The 12,367-nt window shown below is 38.9% G+C and overlaps 1 long non-coding RNA gene across 1 annotated transcript in view; it reads left to right on the top strand.

Moving 5' to 3' along the window:
* Nucleotides 1-12,367, top strand: part of LOC121669242 — a 61,846-nt gene that overhangs the window by 31,399 nt on the left and 18,080 nt on the right. Inside the window, exon 3 of the long non-coding RNA XR_006017656.1 lies at nt 9,927-10,003. This is a non-coding gene — a long non-coding RNA (uncharacterized LOC121669242). The remainder of the gene's footprint in view (nt 1-9,926; nt 10,004-12,367) is intronic.

Raw genomic sequence — 12,367 nt, 5'->3', positions numbered from 1 at the left:
CCAGGTGGCCCTTCTTGGGTGATGAACTCTGAAAGTCACTTCCAACCTTGACCATTCTGTGATACTTCTTCTGTGCCTGTACTTTCGTGCCCTTGTTATAATTTGAAACAAAAGCAAATCCTGCACTAATTCACATTTAATCAGTGCCAGTGCAATTCCCTTGACCTCCTGCATGGTGACAAGCACACTGATAGCAAAAGCTTGATTTTCTTTGTGGTATCTCTTGGACTTACGTGGTATACCCTTGAAAATACTAATGAGCTGGATAATAACAGTGTTTGGATCAGATCTCTGAAATTTGGTCACCTAGCATTAGTTACTTGATTGCAAAGACAACAAGTAATAGGTCAACTGATAATTCTAAAATGGACTTCAAAATGATTGCTGAATAGAGCAAAACTATGTCTGCAATTAACTTGTGTGTGTAAAATTTTGTATCAAAAAATATACATGATGAAAGTCAGACCTTTTAAAAATACTGTGAATTGGATGGCTGTTGCACCAGAAATGAGGGGTCCTTAATGCAGAGTGTTGTATGGAGAAGAGGAAGTATAACTCACTCTGTCAAGCATTCTGATTTGCAGGTTCCTGTTCTATTATAATTAAGGGATAGGAGTAATAAATAGAAGGACAGCATTTCGTGAAGCAAATAAGATAGAAGAATGAATATATCACTTTTACTTCTTCCATAACTTCTCCTCGATTTATTTCTGCCATTTTTTTTTTGAGTGATTGTTAGTGTTGATCACACTCTAGCTCAGACCTGATAAAATAATAAAGATAATATTGTTCCCATAGGTGCTATTACTACTTCCATATCACAGACATCACTAAAGAATTCCAGCTCTTTTTTTTTTTCCCCTGTTAATAATGATTAAGGCACAAGGATTTTGGAGTGGAGGGAGAAAGAAATAGGGAGGAGGTTGCCAATGTTACCTTACCTTTGTTTAAGTGTTTTGCATACCTCCAGTTTGCTCAAAGATAATTGAGAGGAAGAGATGTGGGGGACTGACTGAGACAGAGAAAATAAAGACAGATAACATTTTCAGATGGACTATGTGTATTTATAAGTGAGAAGGCAGGGCAGGTATAATCTTAGACTAAGGTTTTTTGACGAATGAACACATTTGAGGCATCAGGGGTGATACTGAGTTATATAAACATGCTATGCATACAAGGACTTCATTATACAATATGGAAACAGTCTCTTGAAAGACATAAATGGTGCAAAATTTTAGGATCCTATTTTGTATTCAGTACTTTCACTCCAGTGACGTTACTCTCTACGTCCAATATACTGATTTTATACCAACAGCTCACATCCCTATTTCAGGTTTCTGGCTGTAGGTCTTATCATGACGACAACTCTGCCAAACTATTCAGGTATTGCATGTACAGAAAACAATGGGCTTTATTGGTAGTTATTCCCCACCAGCTGAATGTACAGCATGTTGGATATCTACCTACTCCTCCTAAATGAATACGTTGAAAGAGTTATATTCAGAATATATTTTTTGCCCTCCTCTGCTGACAAATTGTTTAGCTGGCTGCTCGTCATAGCAAGCTGTCAGCCATATGGATGCCATTCAGCCATTTTTCCTCCTTGGAATGCTGTTGAGCAGGGCCCACACAGCCAAATGTCCTCTAGTCCTGCGATTCAGAGTGACTCAATAGAGCCGAGAGAAAGGCCACAATTTTCTCAAGTGGCAGCAGGCACCTGTGTCTCTGCTTTACTCATCTTCCTGTCAAAAAAAAAATTTCCGAAGAACCCTCATGTACATGAATTTAAGTTCTTTCTGCTGGGCTGCACAGTTACATAGCTGTCTGCTTTACTGATGTAGCTTTGCAGCTGTAACAGATGAGTAATATTAGATAAGATGGATGAAAAAAGAATAAGAAGAGTATGGCAGTTTGCAATAACCTTGGCCATGTTGCAACACAGAGGGGAAAAATAAAACATGTGAAAGTTGTCAGCTGGTGTGGAGATGCTGTTATTAAAATAGAAATAGGATGGAAAAATCATGGCTTAGATGAGCTACTAAGGGATATTCAAGCAGCCATAAAAATGTGCAGCTATATTCCAATAAGTGTTAGTCTACCATTAGACTTCCTAACAGTAGTAGCTGTTAACCACCAAAACCTGCATAGGAACGTTTTCCTAAAAGTGTCATCATTGGCTTCATTATGTAGAAATGCCCAGGGAAGCTGCCTATGATGGCTTTTTATGCCCCAGGTTTAAAGAGCACAAAAGAACCTGTACTGTGTCCCTTTTACTTCGATATCATGGTCCTGTGTGCTTAGAGCTTTAGATTCTGGGGGATAAAGGGAAAGAATGAAATATAATTTTGAATTTTCCTATTAGATTGACATTTTCTGACAAGGTCCAATGCAAAGAGAAACACCAACCCCAGTTTGGTCCCTAATCCTGGATCACATGGTTGGTCTAAACCCTGTCTGGGTTTTGGCCATCCGTTGGCCTCCCTCATGACAATAAGAATATTTTAAACCTTTCCAAATGATCATGGTTTTTGTTAGCTGCCCACACTTTGCCATGGTTACGTGAAGAAGTAACTCCGTGACACATGGTTGGCATTTCTCGCATTTGTTTGTTTGTTCAAGCTCCAGGAGGGTTATCAGTGATCTACATCCGAGAGAGGAGGCTTGAGTTTACATCCCTCCAGCCCCCGGGCTGTTAATTTTAACAAAGCTGCCAGAGTTTGCACGTTGGATGTGTTTGGGGCGTGCCAGAGTGGGGGTGGTATCAAGGGGGATGTGCTGCCAAACAGCAGGTGAAGGTGGCTTCACTGCCATGGGAACCAGATCTCCTGAGGGGAAGGGGGCAGATCTGGTGTGTTGGGGAGGGAGCACAGAGACATGCTGTGTGGTAGCTGTATTTATTGTTAGAATTGTTTGTGGCATGGAAATGTCACCGATACAGGCTCTGGCTCGGAGAGGGCTGGCAGTGACCTTGGTTTAAAGTGTTTCCAGCTCTGCATTGGCCAGGATGACCCTCACCAAGTTCCTGGCTGAAACCTTTTCCTCTGATACATAATTATGTTAAAATTGGTGACCTTGTGGATATACATTCTTGACAGCAGTTTTCATCCTTTGAGCGTTTCATTGGTGGATCCTGCTGAAAAACTAAGCAGATGGTTTTGGTTCTCATGAAAATTAAGATCAGATCAAAGGCTGAGCGTTTGTGGTGTCCCCAGACCATGCTTTTGTTGTCCTGTAGCTCCCAAACCAAAATGCCTTTCTGATCATCTTTAGTCTGACCCTTTCAGTTTCTTGAGTATTTGGATTTGGTACAGGAAGGTTATACACATGGTTATAGACATGACTTATCCACACTGCAATAAAAGATGCAAAGAGTCAACCTAAGTAATGTTTTTATTTATGATTCTAATCAATCAAGAAGACTAAAATCAAATAATAGTTCTAAACTTGCCTTGCATTTGCACCGATATGATCATTTCTCTGAGGGGAAGTGGATTTCCTCTCTCTTGCAGCCATTAAAGATGTCAATTGCAAGAGAGTACAAAGCCTGTATTTCCTAAGGGAAATATTCTATGGGAAATATTATGAACATGAATAATTTTTAAAGAAATTGTGAAATACAGTAGATGCCTTTTGCCTTTTTTTATCACTTAATTTTATTAGAAAATTGTGAATGGCCATTGAGAATCACCAATAAGAGCATTTACCATTGAAAGAGTATTAGCTTGACTTAGTTTCCACCCGGTTACATCCTCATGCAAAAGAGAATTCCATGCAAATGTAGAAAAAACATTAAAAAATAACATCAGATTTCTAAAACTTTAAAAAGTGTTCTTGAATTGCAACTTTTTTGCTCTGCTTCTACACCAGAGGAAACATTACATATGATTAGTAAACAGACATATTGTGGTTACTGTATTTGTCCATTTTTTGAATTGACAACCTCTTACTACAGTTTTCAGAGTAAAAAAGAAAAGTGAATCCTGCTGAACTAATTTACCAATTAGCTCATAAAGTTGTATGAGATGGGTCTTGAAATAATTGCGTTGAAGGAATGTTCTTTACACCTGCAAGTGAAGCAACTGCTGCCAAAACCTCAAAAATATCCCTTCAATAAACTTTCAATCTGCTTAATAGCTTTTCCCATTGATGCTGTGGTTTGGCCTATTACACAAAAATAAACTGCTCAAGACATTAAATTTAAGTCATGTTTTGAGAATTTTAATAAGTTGTTGTAAAGTTAGAGCTTAATGTACATTGTCCTGCTTTAAATTTAATTTGAAATAGACTTGTTCTATAAGAAATATAAAAGAACATTGTGTTTTTTTTAAATTAATTTATACAGGTTTTGGAATGCTGACTTATCTGGCTTTGCACTTCATTATGTCTGTGGATTTCAAATGGCATTAGACTGGGCCTTGTGTATCCCCTAAAACAGACTTTTCAGTGAATGTTTGTATCTATGAAAATACAGATAAAGTCCTTGTTAAAAGGAGGAAATTATTTTCAGGTTTTTAATGGGGCTAATAAGACCACAGTATTGCTTTCCAAGTTACAAGGAAGAGTTTTTCAGCCAAGGACACAACTGAAAGCTAAGGACCTATGGCAAAATTATCTGATTTTACTTGGCATTTGTTTAACTGTTGTGTGTATTGCTGAAGGCCATTAACTCTGACAAGAAATGTCAAATAAACCAGTAATAAATCAAAACAGGAGATAGAATGCAGTTCTCTTTCCTTTTTTCATTCTTTGGCAAGGTGAGGAGGGGTTTATAGACTATTGAAATTCAAAGGATTGCTCACATATGGAAAAATATGTTTTAATTGGGACAATTCTGTAAACTTAAGCCTCTCAATGTGTTACGGAAGTTGTTCCTAATTACATATTTTAGTGGTGTCTAATCAGTAGTATTGTGCAGTCTTTTGTGTATGACCAGCAGTAACTATTTCTTTTTTAATTTCCCCCCTTTCTCTAGTTCTATAATACAGTAAAACATGTGGCATGAGGATATATATATATATCTGAAGCATGTGCTGTTTCAAATATAGTACATTTCCTTGCTAGAGACAGACCTTAAAAACTGAAATTCTGGTCAGTAAGTGGACTTGCATTTATAAATCCTGAAGCTTATTTGTGGCTTCACTGGATGATGGCCACTTTACATCAAGGAGAATTAATTTTTTTGATTACTAAATGTATTTTTTTAAATTACTTGTTACCTTTTGTTGCCCTGCTTTGCTTTAGCAAAATAAATCTGTTCATCCAAGGACTAGAATAAGTGTATAGAAGTGGACTTTGTTTCAAATCCCTCTTTACCAAGGTGGCTGTGAGATTCAGTACAGGATAATTCACAGCTTTCCCAGTATTTTTTTCATAAAGAGAAACTTCCATATCAAATTAGAAAAGATGAAGGAAAATGTATGCCATGGTTTTCACAACTGCTTAAAAATCATCAGCATTTTTAATCTGCTAATGAGATCCTGAATATTTAAAAGCCAGAGAGGAAGGATTAGTACTGGTGGAACAGTTCAAACAAAGGTAAGAAGTTTTGGAATCTTGAAAAGCCATCCCAATCTCTAAGCAGAGCAAAACATCAACTTTATTTAAAATGCAAAAATAAAGGGAATTCTTTAAAATTTATTGATGTAGTAAAGCTCCATGGGAGCTTTGACTCATTTGCGTGTGCATTTTAATGGTGTTTGGGGCTTTTTTGTGCCAAAAAAAAGGGAAATGCACAGTAGTGTAATATGGTGAATGTTGGAAAAAATAGAAAATCAAAGTCATATTTAGCTGAATATAGAATAATAGACTCTACAAATGTCAATTAATAATATCATGTCAGTTTATGTTGTGGTTTGTTCCATTTTTTGGACTCTTACTCTTCACTAAGCAATCATACATTTTTACCTCAGCTATGTCATCTCTTTTCATGTTGATAAATTCATGCAGTCATCTAAATAATTTTTAAATTTTCACTTTTGTTTAAAATTGCTGATAAATAGTGGGAAAAAAATCTCAAAGAAAACATTTTATTTCTAAACAGCCAATTCTGTTAATACATAGTTTTCATCATATATTTCCATTTGTTTTTAATTACTAAGTACATTTTCCTGAAAATTACCAACCTTTGTGAGTTGAAGGTTCCTCTGCTCCTGCTGCTTCTTTCTTTCACACAGACATCCTTCCCTGTTTCTGGCAACCAGACTATCTTTACAGCAGCACATGGTAACACTGCAAACTCTGAACACTGACTTCAGTGAGCAACAAGAAGCTTTTGAGCAATGTGAAGCCTGGATCAAACCTTGAGGTAGTGTAAACTGATTCAGTTCTGACTGGAGCCCGACGTTCAGGTTGCCACTATCTGAGCATCTTATCTGTGTATGCATCTTCCCATAAAGGTCTGCAAAAACCATTGAGAGGTGAAAACTGAGATTACATAGTGGTGGAATCTCTGTAAATAATAAAATTTCAAGCTTTCCATGCAGCATTCCTTTGGCTTTTGTGGTCGACTTTGTACATATATTATAAATATAACGAGCTTATAAGATGGGTTTCAATGAGAGCAGTATCTGTATTGCATGAAGTAACAGTAGTTTTATCAGGACTGGATGAAGTCTTCATCTAAACAGGAATGCTGCTCAGCTGCATAGGAGTTACCATGTCAGATGTGAGGGAAAAGTGTATTTCACTCAACAGTGCTAGTAAGGCTGGAAGGGAGAATTAAAGCATCTTCATTCATCTATAAGTAATATTTTCCACTTAACTTTATTCATGGTTTATCTTCCATTTCAGACTTTAAGATGGCATTAGTACAGCTTTCTCCCAAAATTGAAAAAAAAAAGAAAGGCAGGAAAATATACTCTACACTAAGTCTTTCTTTTGAATATATTCCTTCCTTAGGAACTGTGCTAATATACCATAATTTTCAGGACAACATGTTAGACAATGTTAGGCAGCCAGCTTCCCAAATTGTTTCCCCTGCTGTGGCACAGATCTTGTCCCTGCCTTCCAATCTGTTTGTGGGACAATCCTGTGAGCTGAATTAAAGTAAAATAAAAATTAAAGTAAAATTAAATGCATTAAAACAAAGCAGAAAGATGATTTGAAATTGTCACCTCACCAAATACTGCCCTGCCACAAACTGACCATGCTTCAATGGATGTGGGAATCTCATTTAGCCAAAGAGTACCAGTAAAGGACAATTCAGGAGAGACCAGCCACATCAAGCTCTTTTATTCTTTATCAGCACCCAGTTAATTTGTATCAAAAGCTGGCTAGATAGCTGGGAGTGTCGGGAAGCCTGTATGCTAATTGCCTTTAAAAATAAATGCATCAGAGCCACTGGGGCATTTCTGTTGTGGTTTTAGATTATTCATATAAATTATGAGGTTATCAAATGCGAATGTGAAATTGTCAGGCATATGCTCAGATATCATCTTCCTAAGCTGTGCAATTACTCAGGGTGTCATCTCAGTCTTCAAGCAACCAGAAACTTCTGTTTCTACATAAAATATCATCAAGGTATTATAAAGCCTTTGGCAATAGAACACAATTAAAATACCTCAAGCAGGGAAACCCATTAATATAAAACAGGCGAAGTTCAAGAAAAATAGTTCAGGAGTGCCTCTTTGACAGTGACAGGAGCACAGAGCTCTTGCAGATTAAATCACCCTGCTGAGAAGCTGGGGTCTCTGCATTGTAATGTCTCCACTAGGATGCCCAAGCTGCTATGCTGAGAGATAATTTGGACACCTCTGTGCCACACCTCAGTGCCTACAGGCAGCAGTGGTCCTCCTTTTGTGAGTTCAAATCATACCAAGGCAGGAACAGTCCAGCACAATACAGATGTTTATGTTACCAGCTTCAACTGCAGGTGGGTTAGACTGTCCTGTTCTCCTCCTGACTCCCTCTGGCCCCGTGGCTGAGTCCTTACAGCCCATCCGTATGGGCACAATCAGTTCGAGCAGCTTGGATGGAACCTGCCTCTGGGAACTCAGTGAACTTATTATGGGGCCAAATCTGCTCCAATGTGTTCTGCAGGACCGATAAAACCAAGGAAACCTCCCCCCAGCCCACAATTAATCATATCCTTTGAGATCAAGAATTCTCTGTCAACACGCTGAGTTACAAAAATTATACAGGTGGCTTCTTAGCATTTGTGCAGTGCTTTTACAGAAATCCTCTAATGTTTTCATCTTTTCAGCATGAAAAAAATGAGATACACTGCACCATAGTCAATCAAATTTCCTTGTAGACACTTTGCTAAGCTATCTTCATAGATGGTTTTTGAAAATAACAGTTAAAATAGTTCAGAATAGTCACACAGAAAAATTATGTGCTGGAAACTTTCACTTCACTGTAACTATATTTACACAATGTAGAGTTTACATTATGCACATAAAGAAAACATCTGTATTCTCTAATTCTAGAAGCTTTAATAAACACCAGCTTTGAACCATGACTTTCTATCCACACAATCCCAGCGAACACAATTGAGAGATATTTCCCTGTGCTACCTTTCTGATGTCCCACATGGGACTTGACCCCAAACAAGTACCTCTGTGCAGATAAATGTGGGGCCTGGATACAGTTACTTTTTAAACTCTACCGAATTGCCAGCTGTGAGGATTTCTTGATGGCAACATCCCATCTTTGGCAAGAGAACAATTTATTTCATGTAATCATGTACAGAGCTAACAGATGAGAATAGCTCTCAGTCACTGCTTGCATGGCCTGTCCTTGAAAGGATCATCAATTTTCACTTCTTTAATACATCATTACTGAGTTACTCATATCTCAATTAATGTACTGAGACCTTAAAAAATGGTGGACCATGTCTTTTATCCCACTGTCATCCCACCTGATGACACTCTACTTTTCAAGGAGGCAGCATCTCTTCCCACCACAGTGGTCATGAAGGGGTAGAGCTATCAGTGGTGCAGCCCAGATGTACATCCTACAGTTTTTTCCAGGCAAGTAGAGCTACATATCCTTGTCAAGTGAAATTTTATCTTCTAACTTGGCTTTTTGCCTTTCATTTTTTCTGCTGGGGGGACTGTCTGCTATGGGCAATCCAGTTATTTTTGAAAATGATCAATCTGGCAATAATAATTATACCCATAAAGCTTCACTGTGCTAGCCTCTATCATTAACTGAAAAATATGTTTTCATATGTAAAGGTATGATTCTCTGTACCAGGTGCTTTAATGAAATCTGCATGTAATATGTTCTATGCTTCCATTTCAGAAGCTTTTATGATTTGCTCAAGTACTTAGCCAGGGTCTCTGGGATGATTTATTAGCTGGTTAAAATTCAAAAGTGTAATTTCCTTTAAGTGGTTACATACTTTCTCATTAATACCTGTACAACCATCACCATAGATACTATGCACCAGATGACACTTGCCAAAAATCATCTTGTCCCCTGTATCATGACCTGGCATCCTGCAGGCTCCAGACTTGCTCCATGGTAAATGCTCTGGAAGCTGCCTCTCCCATCATAATTCCTTGTGCCCCTGACTGAGGTCTCATGCCCTGCAAACTGGTTTTTAGTGGTCACTGTACAGGTTTTGTTTCTCTTAAATTCGTCAAGTAATTCCTACTCATCCATTCCTACATAGAAGCTTTTTATTTGCAAAGTGTGAAGACTGACTTGATAAATAAGTTGTATAATAAATGAATGCTTGAAATGATATGGCAACGATTTGAATGGCTCAAAACTTCTCTCATGATTTGTATGCAATCTATGTGGGAAATGGCATTTACTGCTTCAGTGAAGAAGGTTTCTGTTTGCTCAAAGGCTCTCACTGTTCCAAAGTAAATTCAGGGAAAGAAATTCAGCTTCCAGCATGTTTCTAGAAATCTGTATTTGTTATGCTCCTGTGTCTTCTTTATCATGTACCACTCCTTTATAGAGCCCTTGTCTTGCAGGTTTCCCTTTCAAAGCTGGAGACCAGACTGCCTGCAGCAATGAAATTCTCTGGTTCCTAACCTGAGCAGGGACAGAGGTAAGGAGGGGAAAAGATGTTTCTGGGTAATCTCTGTGAATTATAAATTTTTTTGTAAACATTCTGGGTTTGGATTGACTGAAATCTGTTGCTTTGGTTGGAATTTGTTTGACTGTATAAACAACAATTATTATAATGCTTAGATTTGTGAAAGTGAATAGGAAACTGCTACACATAGTTTAAAGTATGTCATTTTAATTTTAGGCTTGGATGATTTCAATTTGGTAAAAACATTGATGCTTAGAAAGTACAGCAGAGAGTAGAGAATAAAGGACAGGGAGTGAATGCTTTGTCATTATGTCCTGGATCCTACAGGGAGGGTGACCCCAAGCCCTGAACAGCAGTAAGCTGGACAGGAGCTCTTTGGAAACGTGTGATGCTGAAACAGATGCCCATGGCAGGGCAGCACTGAATGTCTTAGCTCTGGAGAGCATTAAACACACAAATATTTACAGGGCCTGTGCTCTAGGAGGCCTCAGGCTGGAGGATGTTTGGTCAAAGTAGCCCCTTCCCAGCGTCTTTTCAGGTGCTGTTCACGCAGGCAGGGAGCAAGCGAGCTGTGCATGTGCACCAAATCCCTGCTTCCCTCACAAGGCAGGCATGCTCCAGCAGACCCACGGAGGCATTAGGTGCATTGGGAAAATCCATGGAAAATCAGGAGCTGCTGTGTGTGCACAGCAGGCACGGACATACCTCATGAAAGAAGGCACTTAGGGCCTAAGTGGCCCTGTGTTTGCAAAAGCCAGTCCGCAGAGGGCTGCATGTGAGAGGTGTTGGTTACTTTATACTTCTCCCCATATAAAAAGGCAGCTGTGGTGTTGTGTTCCCCAAGGACAACCGAGTTCTTATGCATTGGAAAAATCAGCTGCAAAATGACTGAGAAAAACTTTGTGGCGTTTCCCAAAGGCAAAAATAGAAGTGGGCTTGTACGGTGTGCTTATAGATTGACTGAATCCAGCACTTTCCAGGCCTTCCTCCTGCTGCATGGAACCAGCAGCAGAGTTGCATTTTGACGAGGAATTCTGTTGTTGAAGGGAACCTTTCACTTCTTTAAAGGAATGTGTTCTTATGACATTGACTAGGTTATGATCAGCTGTATGAAAACACAGCTTGTGATATGTCAGGCAAGGTAGAAAATTGTGCTCTTTCTCACAAACAGACAACTTCTGTCAGTGTCATCGGCTATGTAAGGCACACACACACACCACAGGGAGGCAAGATTCCTGAGCTAATCTGGAATCTGCAGCTGATACTCTGCTTGACTTTTTAGAAGCTTCCTCACAGCTCCTGGATTCCATAAAACAGAGAGTGATAGCATGTGATAGACTTTGATCTTGCAGATTTAAATGCTTTTTGTTCCACCAAATCGTTTAATATCTTCCTTGTTTTATGCAGTAAATATACTACCTAGCTTCTTTAAAACCACAGCCAGCTGACTGGTTGTATTCCTGTCAGTGTTAGTCACTTGCCTGACTTATAACATAACTTATTACTCTTCTGACTGATCTCCTCTTATGTGCCACTTTGCCTGAATTCCTTTTCTGAAATTGCCATTAGTGGTTAGGTAATAAAAGCACAGCATCCTGTACATACTTCAGTACTTCACTGAAGAATCTACCTGTCAGGATTGTCATTCTTCTTAGTAGCTTTTCTACAGATAAAATTAGCAACATGATAGAGGCTTTTATCAACTATTAGCTTACTGTAGAACATATTCCATATACTGAGAAATGTGCTGTGTGCTTTTTGGAATGGTATTGTGGTTTCATAACATCCTGTCAGCATGTAGGCACTGCAGTGAGAAGCACACAATTCTGACTTTGCTCTGACTTTGTGCTGGAATAACTCCATTGCTCCAAAGGGGCAGAAGTGAAATCAGAGTCAGGTCCAGTAGAGTTGCAGAGATGAGCTGGTGGGCAAAGCAGAAACTGTGAGAGACTGGACTATTAATGGTTAATGACTCAAAACATTCTGGACTTCATTGGGAGCTATAAACATTCTTAAATCTGCCGGTAAATTGTAGTTCATCTTCCTTGTCCGTAAATGTGTTTGTAGGCCTGAAGTTTTTTGTCTGACAGAGTTGTTTGGTTCCAAGTGTCCTCTTACCCAGTACCAGGAAAGTAACAAGTAGCACAGTACCAAACACCACCCTGCTGCTTTCATGATCTTGCTGCTGCTCACGTAGCTTTTCCCAAATTAGCTTTTGACTAATTGGTGGGTCCCTCTAAGAAAATAGCTGCTACTGCACAGAACCTAGTGCAGCTGCCAAGGAGGTTTGGTCCCTCTCCAGCTGAGATCCGTGTCACTGCAGCTACTCAACTGTTACCACCTGACCTACTTAAAGTCAGTTTGGACAGAGTTACT

This window comes from Corvus kubaryi, unplaced genomic scaffold (assembly GCF_017639235.1).
Source record: "Corvus kubaryi isolate FWS band 111438036 unplaced genomic scaffold, C.kubaryi_AGA036_p1.0 37391, whole genome shotgun sequence".
In the NCBI taxonomy this organism is placed as follows: Eukaryota; Metazoa; Chordata; class Aves; order Passeriformes; family Corvidae; genus Corvus; species Corvus kubaryi.
Note: the sequence above shows the minus strand (reverse complement) of the source record. Positions and strands in the feature narration are given on the sequence as shown.